The sequence below is a fragment of the Camelus dromedarius genome, chromosome 19, assembly GCF_036321535.1.
Source record: "Camelus dromedarius isolate mCamDro1 chromosome 19, mCamDro1.pat, whole genome shotgun sequence".
NCBI classification, from domain to species: domain Eukaryota; kingdom Metazoa; phylum Chordata; class Mammalia; order Artiodactyla; family Camelidae; genus Camelus; species Camelus dromedarius.
Genome location: NC_087454.1, coordinates 37323315 through 37336356, shown reverse-complemented (window position 1 = coordinate 37336356; position 13042 = coordinate 37323315). Strand labels below are relative to the sequence as shown.

At 47.3% G+C, this 13042-nt stretch overlaps 1 protein-coding gene across 4 annotated transcripts in view; it reads left to right on the top strand.

The window, feature by feature from the left end:
- The window catches only part of DST (dystonin), a gene marked incomplete in the record, with an annotated part of 422913 nt that overhangs the window by 31741 nt on the left and 378130 nt on the right, over positions 1-13042 (top strand).

Below are 13042 nucleotides of genomic sequence, written 5' to 3'. Positions count from 1 at the left end.
TAAAAAGAACATGGTGTATTCTTTTTGGAGGGTTTAAGTTTCTAATTTTTTTCCCCTGAAACGTCTAGACAAATAGTCTTTGAAAAAGAAAAAAAATCAAGCCCCAAACTGAATGGGAACCGTGAACAGGTGTGCAAGTGGGAACAATGAAGGGTACCCAGGAAAAAGAACCTCGGTCCTGCCCTCATAGCCACGGATACATTTTAAAAGAGTCAAACTGTGATAAATGCTGTTAAAAAAAAAAAAAAGGCATGCCAAAATAAACAGCACTTAAATCAGTCTGCTGAGAGTCAACAGGATCATATGATCTGGGTTAAAAAGTTCAAAGCACTTGCCCAGATACCTGCAGGGGAGGGTAACCAAATCTGTTTGAAGCTCGTAGCGGCTGTTCAGTGTCATCATCTCAGGAAAAGGAGCCGGTCCAAGGTGACTCCTCATGCACAGATCTCGCTGATGTGCCTGTGATAAGTGCATCAAAGGCAGCAGAAATGAACAGGAAGTAGGGCTGTAGCTGCCCCCCTGCCTGGACCAGCCTCACATCTCAGTCTCTGATTGGCTGGTTTTGTTTTTCTCTCTCTTTACTGAGTAGAAATGATCAGAAGGTATTAGGTCGTGAAAACATTTTTTTTTTCCTTCTTGCTGATAAACATGTCTTCAGAGTAAGACTTGGAGAAGGGACCGTAGTGCCAGACAAGCATTCAAGACTTGAACTTGGACCAAATACACATTCAGTGAGTTTCTTGGGGGCAAAGATTCAGCCTTCAGATGGTGGGCGGGAATGGTCAGTCCTTCCTGCTCTGTGGGTCCCCAGTAGGGGCTGTCCGTGCTTCTGAGACATTTCCAGTCGTAACCCCGTGTGCTGGAAGCTTCTGCCCCTCGAATTCTTAGGTTTGTTTCCCAGGCAAGTGCTTGGGGCTTGATGGTGAACTTTGACAAGCTTGCACCCTGACCCTTGGCCTGGGGCTTGGTAAATGACGACCCCATGTGCCTGTGTGCGTGCAGGGGCTCACTTTGGGACTTGAAATCCTGCCCTGAACCCCAGCCCCAAAGCCTGAACAGCTTTTGTTAACTTTATACGTTGGCAGGGATGATGGTCAGAAGATTTAACAACCAGTAGAAGGTGGGCACTGATGCGTCAGGAGCTGCTAGACCCTGGGGGAAGTTCCAGAGCTCAGACTGGGAGGGAAGTGGGCAATGGTGAGGACACCCCAGGGACCGTGGATCCTTTACCCCTTACGGCCACCCAGGTCCCGCTCTGCCTGAACTAATCACCCGGTGCCCTGGCACCCCTGCACCCCGGCTGCGGTCTCCCACAGCTTTGGCAGTCTCCCACGGGCTCTTGCTGAACAGGCTCCTGACCCTCGGCAGGCCTGGCTGGCCTCCCCATCACCTGCCTGCTACCGGAACTGGTGTGACCCCCTCTGTCTCGTGCCTGAGTTGTCCTGAGTCATGATAGCCATCAGCCTCAATTCCAGAATGTCTCATAGAGACACTATCTTACTGTGATGAAGTTGGACCTTAAGACTGAGCTCTTCCTTGAGACTAGCTTGTTGGGGATGCTGTTGATAGGATGAATTTAGCCAGCTCTCTTCCTGTGCACAGGTGTTTGCTGTTCAGTTTGCTTCTCCGTCTGGTCTGGGTCTTGTCTTTTGTCCTCTTGGTCGTAGCCCACCGCCCTCTCCTGTGTCCTGAGCTGTTTCTGATGTGCTGTCTGATAGATTGACGTTAGTCTCTTAAAGATGCTGATTTTGTAACCGGTATTGAAGAGACTAAGGAGGCCCCTTGCAAAGACACAATGACCACTTGTCCACTTGTTAGGACTTTGCTGTGACTTGCTGCAAATTAGCACGTGTTGGATTCCTGCCCCCCCCACCCCCAGTTTCCTGTTTTCCATCTTTCCTTCCCCACCTCCGTTTTCTCCTGCACACTCGGGGCTGCACGGCCTCACCCATCTCCCCCTCTTTCCCTCCCTGAGCCCTTTTTCAAGTCACATCCCTTTGTGCTGTCTTCCTTCCTGCGACTGCTCTGTGTGACTGTCCAACACGGCAGTAATCTTGCTGTTTGGGTGCTGTTTGGCGTCTGAGCAGCTGGGAGGTTGTAAGCACTCTATGAAACGTGCTTCCTTATTTTATATTATCTGGCTTCTTTCTTGAAAAGGATGTTATCCCTGGTGTATTGGTGTTTTAAACTGTGCTGCTTTTATTTTGCAGACAGGGTCCTGGCTACTCTGTGAGTGGGCGGCTCAGTCTGCAGACAGACGGCACTCACGTGCACAGCATCATCTGAGACCCCCGGGTCTGCAATTATGAAGGCTGGGCTGAGATTTGCTGCCGGCTTTGCTATTTATAGAGCCTGTCATTGCGCATGTCTGTGCCCGGCGCTCTGGCTGAGCTCTGATTAGGCTGATGCTGTCCTGTTTCGCAGGCAGCCTTCCCGGTGTCCCCGTCCGCACCTTCCCTCTAGGACTCTGTCTGTGCCCCCCTCTCTTCCCAGACGCCTGCTGCTTCTGTGTTTGATGTGGGCACCGCCCAGTGTTTGGCTGTGACTGTCATTTTTTGTCCCAGTGGATTTGCCGTCCCCTGGAAGCTCTTGATGGCTGATTCTTTGCTGTCATGGGCTGTTTGTGGCGCATTGGTTGTAGAGGGCACTGTTTGAGAAATCAGACTTCTTGTTTGTGGCAGGTCCGCTGCCGGGGGGTGGGGTGGGGGTGGGTGGGGGGGTGGGAAGAGACTGTGAGATGGAGATTCTGTGCAGGTGGAGGGTGCCCTGGGGAGGGAGAACTTAAAGGGAGCTAGGGATGCAGGCTCCGGCAGCAGGAGGAGTTGAATTGTGATGCATAAGTCATTTCTAATAGAGGCAAGCACACTCCCCCACCCCCACCCGCATTTCTGCCGACCAGCATGGGCCCTGGGGGAGGCGGCGTGATGCTCTGCCCCCAGGGAGCTCTCAGGCAAGGGGATGAGCTAAAAGCCTGGGGCTGCCAGCAGTCCTGGTAGCTGGCTCAGGAAGGTAGGGGTTTTGGGTTGTGCCTTCCAGCATCCACTAATATGTCTTTGTCATAGTTTTATGTAAGTAGATGCAATTTCTACCCTACATTTTTTTTTTTTTTTTACCTTTTTACCGGAGGTACTGGGGATAGAACCCAGGACACTGTGTACACTAAGCCTGCGCTCTACCACTGAGCTCTACCCCGCCCAGGTTCTGTCCTACTTTTATCTTGATTTTAATATCAATGCAATGTGTGTTCCATACTTAAAAGTCTCTTAAAAGCCAAGCATGTTTATATTTTTTTTATGGTTCATTTTGGTTCAAACAAAACAAAACCAAATCAAAATACAAACACCCCCCCCCCCAAAACAAAAACCACGAGGCTGATGAATTCCATCTAAGAAAAAACAGCACAGGCCATTTACAACAGACTAATAAGCCTTATTACCACAGTGGGCGGCCACTGCCCATAAAACCCACTGTCACTTGGTACTGATGGCTTTGTCTCTAAAAATCAAAGGAGGTGGGGAGAGTAGAGGAGGGGTGAAACCTGTTGTGTCAACCTGAGGGTTGATAAATTTTGTGCGCATCTTTCGCTCGGTAGTTCCAGTCCAAATATTTTTTAAAAAATCATCAGGGAAAACGCAGGGTGATTATTAGACAGTAATGCACGTGCCTCTGTGAGAGTGTCGTCTCTGTGTCTGGTGAAACAGTGTAACACATGTTGTTTAATCTGCCTTTGAAACCACAAACAGGCGGGGTGGCGGTGGCTACCGGAGGAAATCAGACTGACTAACCTGTGTATCTCACAGCCCTGCCTGTGGATGTGATGATCCGCGCAGACAGCGGACCCAAACTCCGAGTCAGAGTGACTTTTCAGTCTGTGATGGAAGCGGGATGTTCAAGTATCTGGCATGATACTTGTAGAGCAGGGGGTGGCAAAGATATTATTGTAATGGGCCACCGATGACTTTGCAGGGCTTGTGAGCTCTGAGGCAGCCGCCTAACTGTGCTCCTTTCTAGGACAGAAGTAGCCACAGGCAAGGAACTTGAATGGACCTGGCTCTGTTCCAGTTAATCTTTGCAAAAACAGATAGTGGGGCAGACTTGGCCTGAGGGCTGTAGTTTGCTGACCCGGCTGGAGAGGACAGGTCTGATTGCCAGAGTTTCAATCCGAGAGCCGATACCTGCTAAGGCTTAGGCAAACTTCTAAATGTCTTTTTTTTTTTAATCTGTAAAATGGCATTAAAATATTTACTTCCTAGGAATACTACCAGAAATCATGAAATAAAGCATGCACTGTATTTGGCACTTGGGAAATGCTCCATAGCTAGAAATGACTATTATTGGTGCTCCTGTAAAGAGTTTGCGTTGGATGTGGCTCACCGGCTGGACAGTGTGGGAAAAGTGTTATATTGATGGGGCTCAAGTTATGCTTGGCTCGGGGAGTGGGGGCAGGGTACAGCTCAGTGGTAGAGTGTGTGATTAGAATGCACGAGGTCCTCGGTTCAAGCCCCAGCCCCTCCTTTAAAATGAAACAACTAAGTACAGTAAACCTAATTACCGACCCCTTCCCAGAATTATATTTGGCTCTGTAACAAGACGTGTGCACGCTTTGGGTCTTTGTTGGAGTTGGACTTGGTAAGAATCACATTGCCAGAGAGCAGAGGAGGGCTCGCAAAGGAGGTGGGTGGCTGTGGACTTGGTTTGGGACCAGCTCCGTAGCAGTTTCCACTGTGCCCCCCCCCCCCCCCCCCCCAGTATCTGTCTTCTCTTCTCCAGGGCATGTGGCCTTACTGCGTTTTTGTTTCCCTTGACCTTCAGTGATGGCCATGGACCCGGGTTCGAATGGATGAGCTGTGAGAAGTAGTGTGTGCTGTGTGCCCGTTGAAACCATCCACACACAATCCCGGCTCTTCCCCCACAAACTCGCAGAGGGGAGGGGACACTGGGCACGTAACGAGCCACAAGGTGGAAAGTGCCGGCTGCCGTAATGACCGCGTGGAGCAGAGTGGCCGTCCCCCTTGGTGATCGTGGGTGACAGTGCCACGAGCGGGACCTTGACTTCTGTTGTGTTGAGATAGGAGACTGTGGTGTGGCTGTCTACAGCAGTTCACCTGCACTGACATTCATAGTCTCCCGTCACCCACTTTAGGCTCTGTGGGTAAAGGCTGGGTATCCAGCATTGGAAGCTTAGAGCATTGCTGTTCAGTAAAACTTTCTGTGTTAATGGAAATGTTTTACCGGCATCATCCAATACAGAAACCACCGGCCACATGTGGCACTGAGCACTTGGACTGTGGCTCACACGTCTGAGGAACTGAATTTTTAGTTGAATTTTAATGAATTAAAATCTAAATGCAAATAGTGACATGTGCCGAGTGGCTACCCTATTAGCTGTCGACTGAAATAAAATGCACAACCTAGAAGTTGAGAGTTATGTTTTATCTGGTGGACATTTCTGAGGATGTAAGCCCAGGATGACAGCCTCTCAGATCGCTCTGAGGAACTGCTCTGAAGGGGTGGGGGAGGGGCCAGGATATATAGGAGTTTTTACAAGAAAGATCAGGTAATCGGAACATCAAAAGGTTACTATTAATTAAAGAAGACCAGGTAGTTCAAGTTAAGGAATTTGGCACTTTTCTGTGTATGGGAAGGTGCAAAGGTCTGGGCTCATTGAGATCATCCCTTTGATGTGCACCTGGCTGTCTAGGGCCACTGTCCTGTTCTTTCACATCCTGAGTTCCCCCAGGGGGCACCGTTGAAGGTGGCAGCAGAGGCTGGGCAGCCTGTTTGTCTGCATCCTGAGATCCCCCCACTCACTGTTGTGGGGTGGCAGCAGTGGCTGATGACTTGATGGCCACAGCATCCTTTGTGTACTGATATGGCTGGCCGTATTTTTCGTTCAGTGTTTGAGAAATGTCTCAGCAGTGCACCGAGTCTCCTCCCACGCCCTCTGAAGCTTAGAGAAACAAGTTTAAGGAGACCCCTAGGAAAGCTTGACTGGGGTCCTCAGGGTGCCCAGGTTGATGTGATCATTGCAAAGGACCAGAGACCATGGCTGGCTGGCTGCTCTGGTGGGGGAGCGAGTGGCCATGGCTGCATGGGGAACAGCCTGCCCTCCCAGAGTGTGTTTTGGTGAAGGATGGATGGGTTATTTCTTGTGTATCTCTTGGGAGGAAGAGCCTGGAATCACTTTAACCCTGCCCGAGAGGAAGCCTTGGGGGGGTGGCATGACCTCATCAGAATGGCCCTGTTTTTTGTCACTGTCAGTGATGAGAGGACTTTTTAATGATCTGAAAACGACCAGACAAACGACAGGTTCTATGCAAAATTTTCTGTAGGGTTGGGAGAAAACAAACTCCTTCTGGTGGATTTGAAGGATGGCTGGGAGAGAGAATTTGGCTAATTTTCTGAGTGGACCCCATGAACCTGCTTAGGTTAATCTAACATTTATAATGAAAAAGCACTTTAACCTCCTTACAGGAGGTGTATCAGCTAGCTCCAACCTCAGACTCTCCTGTGCGCTTTCCCCCCGCCCCGACCAGGGAGGGCGTGTTTTGTGTCTCAGGCTCATTTGGGTGCAGAGTCAGAGACCTGCTGTATTTTAGGGCGTGTTGTAAGGGGTCTGTGTGTCATTTGACAGAATTTAAGAAAAAGACTCATCACAGGGTCAGGCTCCCCAGAGATTAGAGCTGTGGTTGGTTGTGGATGTACAGCCTCCTCGGCGGAGGGAAGTGGTGAAACTTCGACTCAGGTTTACGCCATCAGCTTCTGCCACTCCTCTCGCCGTCAGCTGATTTTCTCTCCTCAGTGCGTGGTTTCGTTATTTTTCTCCCTCTGCCTGTACCAGGGTCTGCATCCTGGTTCCCCAAAGTTTGGTCTGCAGACCAGCAACATTGGGGTTCCCTGGACTCTTGTTAAAGGAATTCAGAGTCTCAGGCCCCACCATCTGCATCTTAGTAAGAATCCTAGGCTATGCGTGTACACAGTAAAATTTGAGAAGCACTGGTCTACAGAATGGTTTTTGTTTTTGCTTTTTTTTTTGGTTTTGTTTTGTTGATTTCAAATTCCGTGCTAAGTGGCCCCAGCTCTTACAATTTCTCCATCAAACTCTAACGGGAGGGACGTTGCCCATGTATCAAGACCTAGTAGCCAGGATGGGAGGAGGCGGTGGGGGCATGCGTGGTGCAAAACACACTCCCCTAGGCAGCAGGGGCTCTGGGAGGGGCATATATCCCGAGGGGGATGATTGGCATCAGGAAGAGATTTACAGAACCGCATTTGAGTCATAATTCATCTGCAGTTGACAAAACATCAAGTCTTCTCTGCTCCTCAGAGCTTCTGATCCAGGAACTAGTAACCATATCATACAATATGAAAGAAACACAGTTACATTACTAACCTGTGAAACCTTGTCTGACAGAAGTGAATTCCTTAGACTTTGCAAAGATTAACAGTAGTTTTTTTTTGCTGTCATCATAAGGCAGGAGGGAAGGGGGCAGGGCACAACTATTGAAGGAATGACACAGCCACCAGCACCAAGATGGGGGAGGAGTCAACCCCCAGTGGACCTGGAGGAACCAAGGTGGCAGGATGTTTGCCCTCCAGCGGACCCTGAGCATCATTAGATGCACTATAAAGTCTGAGCCTGGTGAACGACACACCCACAGGCGCCAGAACAGTTCTGAAGCTGCCCGTGAAAGGTCAGAGTGAGGGCGGTGGCCCAGTTCCTGGGGATCTCCACCCCTTCCCCAGAGTAGTTGGAATAATCCTCCTGAATGTTAGCATATGAAGCTTCCAAGCCCATAAAAACTAGCAACACCGCACCTCATGGTCACACAAGCTCTCTCGCTCTGTCTCTGTCTCTCTGTCTCTCTCTGTCTCTCTCTGTCTCTGCGTCTCTGTCTCTCTCTCTCTCTCTCTCTCTCTCTCTCGCCTTCTGAGACAGCCCGCACTGTCTGGAGTATGTATCTCTCTAAATTAATCTACTTTTACTGGAGGATAGCTTGCACTTGAATTCTTTACCACGTGAGGCCAAGGACCCTTACTTGGCAAGGTGCATCCCAGAGATGGGATATTATATGCTTTATAAACATCAGTTTCTTGAGCTTCATAATACTTGAATATGGGAAGTCTGTACCTTGTGTCCCTGTAAAGCTTAGTTCCTCAGGCAGACATAACCCACAAATATATAAAAGCTCAGTGATTCATGCGTTGTTTCCATTTGTTCAGATACTTTGTCAGTAAACTTGGTGGTAGTTTGATCTTACATAATAAAAATTCTTACCTGAAAATGTTAACTTTTTCAATTTCTGCCTGACTTATCGAAAATGTTTGTAGACTTTTTTTTTTTTTTACATTTTTTTGGGAGGGAGGTAATTAGGTTTTTATTTATTTATTTATCTTTAATGGAGGTACTGGGGATTGAACCCAGGACCTTGTGCATGCTAAGCATGCACTCTACCACTGAGCTACACCTTTCCCAACATTTATTGTTTTAATCAGTCAACATGCTTTCCTGGGCACTTCCCTGGGGCCCAGGCCTGTGAATATATGTAGAAGATTTGCTCTGAAATGCAGCGTTACTTTGTAATCTCTTTACCTGAGAGCAAAGTGGAAAGGACACTGGTTTGGAGACCTGAGTTTTTCTAATGGCCAGTTTTCGCCTTAGGTAGATTACGTAATCCTTATAAGCCTCAGTTTGCCTGTCTGTGAAGTAGACACATAGGCTTTGCCCCTAAATAGTGCTTAGTAACTCACTGCTATTAATACCTTATCCCCCCCTTTTTTTTATCCCCAGTCTCCACAAACAGCCCGATTAAGTCTGAATATTGAATGTGCAAGGAAAATAGCCACTTGAAATCTAACAGAAAGAGTGTCCAGCAGGGGTTTTGTTTACAGGCAGTGGAATTGGACTCGGACTTAAACCAAAAGAGAGTTTAGTGCAGATAAATGGTAAAGATCACAATCAAGACTGAATGTCTGAGGGGGAGGGTATAGCTCAGTGGTAGGGTGCATGCTTACTGCCTCTAAAAATAAAATACATAGGTAAACCTAATTACCTACCACCTACACACAAAAAATGTAGTAAGATAAAAAAAAGATGACGTGTGGTTGGAAGCTTCAGAAAGTCTTGGGCGCAGCAGCTGATGAACTCCTACTGTAGTTTTCGGTCCTTAAAGCCCCCCGGTTGGCATTCATTGTCCAAGCATCCAAGTAGAGAGCAGTTGGTTGCAGTCGGTTGCATCCTGGCCACTTGCGTCCCCAGGGACCGGACCTGGTTATTAAGGGGCGAGGTCTAGAGGGGCCGTGGAGCACCCTGACTTGGCCTGTTATCAACACCCCGCAGCTGAGAAGTTATTACCTATTACCTAGAGGTGCTGATAAAACGAGGTGGCTTGAAAGTGGCAGAAGTCCACTACCAAGAGACTCCCAAGTGCCCATCACCCACAGGTTGAAGGGCATTGCTGGCAAGATCAAATGGGTAGAGAGAAACGGACTTTATACTGACACCATCAAATCTTAAGTAACGCCTGTAAGAGCGCCACCTACTGTTTTAAAAGAAAATTGCCTTCTGTTTTAAAAGTCAGGGCTTACTTTTTATAGGACTTAGGACAAAGCAAGTGTAATAAACCACAAACCTATAATTCTATGCCGTGGTTTAGGGAAATAAAGCGAGGTGACTGCTCAGTGATGACTCCTTGCTGTTTACCGTGTTTGTAATCCTGGCTCTGAACTGCGGCAGCTTCGTGGAAGTGAAACCGTAATCGTAACGGGGATGGTGTGTTGACTATTACTGTCGTCTGTGTACTGTTCTAACAGGCTAGTGTGATGATCTCATTTAAACACCACAGGACTCTGTGAGAGAGGTGTTATTATCTATATTTGGCAGATGAAGAAAGTGAGGCCCGGAGGAGTAACTTGGCCAAGATCACACACCTAGTGAGTGGGAGAGCTGGGTCTGAGCCCAGACAGTTTGACTCACAGGACAGCAAGTGCCTGGGACTCTTCTGGGGAAAGAACTCTCTCCTGATAATCAGGTGGCTGGTACCTCGGGTATCTGTCAGCGAGGCACCCCTGCAGTGGGATGCTTTTTCCTTTTACATCTGATTAAGAACTCACTTTTGTCTTTAAGAACACCTTTTGGCGGGGAGGGTATAGCTCAGTGGTATATAGCATGTGCCTAGCATGCATGAGGTCTTGGGTTCAATCCCCACTACCTCCATGCAAATAAATAAAAACTTATTTACTCCTCCTCCCAAAATTAAAAAAATATAGTAAACATATATATTTTTAAAAAGAACATCTTTTATTCAACAAGTAAACTCTTACATATCACTGCCTGCTAGGCACACTTCTAAGTACTTTACATACATTCATTGATTTATTCTTCTCAACATCCCTATGAAATTATGTGCTTTTTTTTTTTAGTGGAGGTACTGGAGATTGAATCCAGGACCTCGTGCATGCTGAAGTATGTGCTTTACCACTGAGCTATACCCCCTCTCCCCAATTAAGTACAATTTTTAATCTCTGTTTTACAGATGACGAAATGGTTAAGAAACTATTTAAGATCACACAGCTAGGAAGTAACAGAGGCAGGATATGAACCCACATTTTTTCTGATGGCAGTCTGTGTCCTACACTATCGTGCTTATAAGAAGTTATGTTAAAATAGTACAAGTGTATTTGGATATAAGATAAATCAAAGAGACCTGGATGATGTGCTCAGATCTGAAGAAAATGTGAAGGTGGAATGAAAATGACTGAAATTTAGGAAAGACTGCTTAAAACGGTTTCTGATTTTCATTATTAAGTGATGCTTGAGTATCTTCTTGGGCGTACTTGGCAAACTTTCTCCTCGAGTAGATAAAGGGATGTTGATTTATTGGGTTATTGCTCTCCATAATGTACCAACATGTTTTAATTTTTTCGTCACTTTGAGTTTTATGTAGTTTTTGTGTTTCTAGAATTTGTGGGCCACCAAGGACTATTGATAATAATAGAAGTTAAGCAAAATTCGGTTGCATATTACTCCTAAGAGTATAAGCAAAGGAGAATCTGCTTTCTTACCAAAGAAACATGCTCAGCTCACTCCACTAGGACTGGAAGCTAGTATGGGATCTAATACACTTAATTCTGCCAGCGCACCGGCTTCTGAGCTAGGAGAGCGGGGGCTGTGGGAATCAGTGCCACCTAGTGGTGACTAAGCGCCTCTACAGTTCAGGAGCGGCAACAACGCCCAGGCGGGCTGGATGGAAGAGCAGATTCTGGGCCCCGCCCCGAGTGAGTCTAATTCCTAAGGAAGGTGTATGTGTGTTGGGGCGTCCAGGAACCTACAAATTTAAAAAGCATTTGGGGGCAGGGAATGGCCCAATGGTAGAGCACGTGCTTAGCATGCATGAGGTTCTGGGTTCGATCCCCATTACCTCCATTAAATAAAAATAAAAAATAAAATGAACCAGCAATGCTTGCTGTGTAAAAAGCAGCCGTGCGGCGTGACTCTGCTCTGGAACGCGGTGTGGGCCTCGTCGGGCTCCCTCTCCTCCATCCTCTTCACCACGGCTGCTGCAGCAGCCCTTGGATTCCGTGGGAGCCGGGCGTGTTCTGGGCCTATTTGGGGCAGGGGAGGCCCCCGCGGAGCCTGCACACAGAGGAGGGGTTTGGGAAGAGAAGAAAGTGCCCAAAGTGTGACCTCAGTTTTGCATTTCTTCCTTGTTGATTTCTGTTGAGACCCGCGTTCCTCCGACTGGAAGGTCACCCCGTACTTCCATCTTTTTCTCCATCATGTCCTCAGTCTGGTGTCTAGGGCGCCCTGGTCAGACGGCAGGCCCTCCCCGGAGTCCCTCCGCGAGACCCTTCCTGTGCACGTGGATCTTCAGTCCCCACATGGCCTCGCCTCCTCCTGTTGCTCCCTCTGAAATTCATGCTCTCTGTTCTTTATGCCTTTACTGCAGTCTTTAGTCTTTATACATCTTTTATAATTCAGAAGACCTACAACCTCAGAGAAGCCCTCCTTGTAGTCTTGACACCTCGTCCCCTCTAATTCTCACCAGATTTCGTGTGTGGCTTGTGTTCTAGTCGTGGCACATCGTCAAATAATATTGCTTATTGCTGCATAAACATTCCATGCATCCATCCATCCGTCTGTCCATCCATACATCATTTACCTATTCATTCTTGCCTTATGTTGTTTCCCTTGCCTTGGACCATAAATTCTACTCACTTCAAATGCCACTGGCTCCACTAAGCTCAGCTTCATGGATTGATTCCTCCTGCCCCATGGAGTGCCCTCCACCACCCCTTCCCCTCTTCCTTCACTGCACATTCCAGTCTGTTCTGCAGTAAATCGTCAGCCACACGAGGACAGACATCATTTTCCAGAACTATTTGCACACACCCAGGTGCACAGTATGTCTCAGCTGAACTTGTTTCTTGTCTAGCCAGTATGTACTTAGACTCACCTTACTTTAAAAGAGAAGGAAAAACAACGTTTTATTGAGCACCTGCTATTTGCCAGATACTGTACTTTAGAATTTTACATCTGTTGCCTTATTTAAAACCTAAAAACCCTGTGAGTGGAGTGTTACCCATTTCTGTTAGAAAAATTAGATCATGAATTAAAAAATCTTTAAATGTATTATGTGTTTCTTTTATTGAAGTATAGTCAGTTTACAGTGTTGTGTCAGTTTCTGGTGTACAGCACAATGCTTCAGTCATACATACACATACATAGATTTTTTTCAGATTCCTTTTCATTATAGGTTACTATAAGATATTGAATATAGTTCCCCGTGCTGTACAGAAGAACCTTGTTGTATATCTATTTTATATATAGTAGTTAGGATCTGCATGTCTTAAACTCCCAATTTATCCCTTCCCACTCCCTTGCCCGGCTCGTAACCATAAATTTGTTTTCTGTGTCCAGAAACGTTTAATAAATGTGGCACTGTAATGAACAGGGCAGCATTTGGACGCAGGCCCGCCTGACCCCAACACGCACACCCTCCCCTCCATGCACTCCCTCTGTTTAGTTGTAGATCTTCACTTG